This window comes from Solanum pennellii, chromosome 10 (assembly GCF_001406875.1).
Source record: "Solanum pennellii chromosome 10, SPENNV200".
Lineage (NCBI taxonomy): Eukaryota > Viridiplantae > Streptophyta > Magnoliopsida > Solanales > Solanaceae > Solanum > Solanum pennellii.
The window spans coordinates 7,927,279-7,930,138 of record NC_028646.1 but is presented as its reverse complement, the minus strand read 5'-3'; positions in this window follow the sequence as shown (position 1 = coordinate 7,930,138).

Genomic DNA, 2,860 nt, shown 5'->3' with positions numbered 1-2,860 from the left:
TTAGGGATCGTTTGTTATGGAGTATGGAATAGATCACAAAGTTATTTCATAAATTTGTATTTTTTATATGTAAGAACATTATTTGATAAAAATGCCACTGATGGTGAAGATTGTTTGTTGAGATGGTGGTAATGTTGGTGTTAATGACTAGTAATGATGATGGTAATAGTTGTAATGATGGAGGCGATAGTGATGATGACACTAAAATCAATACTTGTTAATAGTTCGTGATGTTAATGTCTGTGATTTAAGACTGTGTTATTGTTGATGATACTTGATGGCAACAGTTGTTGTGATGGTGGGGTGGTTGGTAGTAGGGGTTAGCCACAATGATGGTAATGGCTCATACTGATGGTGGGATGGTTGGTAGTAGGGATTGTTATAGTGATGGTAATGGCTTATAGTGATGGTAATGGTAGTAGCGACATTGACAATGTACTGATGGAGACGGTGAATATAATTATAATGATGGAGATGGTAGATGTGATAATGATTCACAATAGTGATTGTAAGTAGTGGTTGTGATAGCACGAGTGGTTGGTGGTAGTGGAGTGTTGGTATATAAATATTAGGGTGTCATGCGAAAACTTATAATTGCAAACCACGATGAAAATAAACCAGATGACAAAGAAAACTATGCTAAAAGTGTAATAATAGTATATGATTTGGCCAATTGGCCTACATATGAAAAATTTATATAAAAGAAAGTGAAAAGACATAAAGACACCATCGAAGTTGTCCCATATTTGCATAAAGACACCTAAACTTTAGAAGTGTCCTGTCACACCACTAAACACCTATATATCATTGTAAATGGATCATTTTTACCCATTCAGTCGTCCATGTAGTGCGCGTGTTGCTCACTCTCTAGGATAGAATTAACCCGACCCGACCCTTTTTTTTGAAGAAAATTCATCTTCTCCTTTTCATTTCATTTCTCAACTTTTCTCTAAAATCAAACGAAATACACAAGTGTTGCTGTTGACAATAGTGTTGTTGTTGACGATCTCGTTGTTGATGTGTATGTGTGAAGATTCTTGGAGATTGAAGGTCTAACAGGTTAGGGTTCTAAAACATATGATATAAATCTTCACTTTTTTTTATTATTCTGATTTTATGGATTATTATAGTGTAGAAGTGTTGGAATCGGCCTCCTACGGTTGCCATTGTTAGGATATTTTTGAGTATGTTGCGTAATCGACTTAGTTAGTGTAGGGTATTGTGTTATTGACTTAGTGCGACTGTTAGTGATTAGGGTTTTGTGATTGTGTTTTAGGTTAGGGTTAGATGTTATCCACTTAGTTCGAATCTTATTATTTGTCTCTTATACATTTGTAGACTTCAATTTGTACACTATCAACTGCTATTGTTAGTGTTTTTATTCAGTTAGTACTGTTAGATCTAAGTGTTAGTGCTTTTTTCTACTTTTGTTAGTTAGTGTTTTTGTTGTTGTTGTTTGTTAGTGATTATGTTTGTTGTGTACAACTTGTTAGAGTTAGTTATTGAAATGTGTGTTTGAATTGTGTTTGTTGTTGTTACATGTTTTTTCGGGATGACTTTTACTCTGATAACTTTAAGATGGTATCATGGGGGGAAGGGTAATAGAATTTGGTCCACCACCTAAATATATTGGGGGGCATGTGACAGAATTCCTAGATGTTGATGTTGATAGGATGTCTTATTTTAAGTTGAGGGACTACATAAAGGAACTAGGATATACAATAGATTGTGATTTTTTCATCAAGTGGGATGGGTTATTGGTCCTTGTTGATAATGATAAGGTTATATTTGACCTTTTCGATATGATAAATGATGGGGATACAATGGAGGTGTATGTTTTTCATGGAGTTAGTGAAGCTAATCAGGCCCCACTTGAATTGGAGTTTGTCCCCCATGTGACTGAAAGTGGGGTAGGTGAGGAATCTTTTAATGAGACTTCTAACCCTAAATAATCCGTCTCCTACTTCTACTTTTACTTCCATCCCTACAACTGGTCCTTCTGAAACTTCCAGCACTCCATTTGAAGCTTAGTCTTCTACTGTGCCTCCACCATCTCCTTTCTATTGTGTCTCCTTCTTCTACTGTGCCTCCACCATATCCTTCTACTGTGCCTCCTCCTTCCACTGCGCCTCCCCCATCTACTTCTACTGTGCCTCCTCCTTCCTATGTACCTTCATCTGATTATCCTATAATAGATAATGATCCAACTGTTGATGAAGTGGAAGATGAATCAGGATCTAAAGGGGATACTAGTGAAGATACTGAGGTTGACAGTGATGTTCATCAAGAGTATGTAGATATAAGGGCAACCAAGAGGCATTTCAAAAGGTCACAAAGGAGAAGTAGGGGAACTACTTCAGATCAGATTAATGTTAATGAGAAAGGTCCAGATATAGGGTATGATGAGACATAATGGTATTAGGGAAAGCTTAGTTGGTAAGCTAGGAGGTGATGAATCTTATTATCTAAGTGATGAAGTTCCTAGCTTTGAAATAGATGATGAAACAGGTTGGGGAGATGGTACAATTTGAATAGATGGTGCAAGAAGTATTTTGAAGAATATAGCAAATTTGATGTTGTGGACAACAATATGACAGAAAGCTTTAATGCTTGGATAGTGCCTGCAAGGTGTAAAACCATCATTACAATGCTTGAGGATATAAGGGTGAAGATGATGAAAAAAATTGGTGATTTGAGAGAGTTCTCAAACACTTGGATCACTGATATTGTCACGACCCAAAACCGAGCCGCGACTGGCACCCACACTTACCCTCCTATGTGAGCGAACCAACCAATCTAAACCCTAACATTTCAATATAATATCAACAGAAAGTAATGCGGAAGACTTAAACTCATTAAT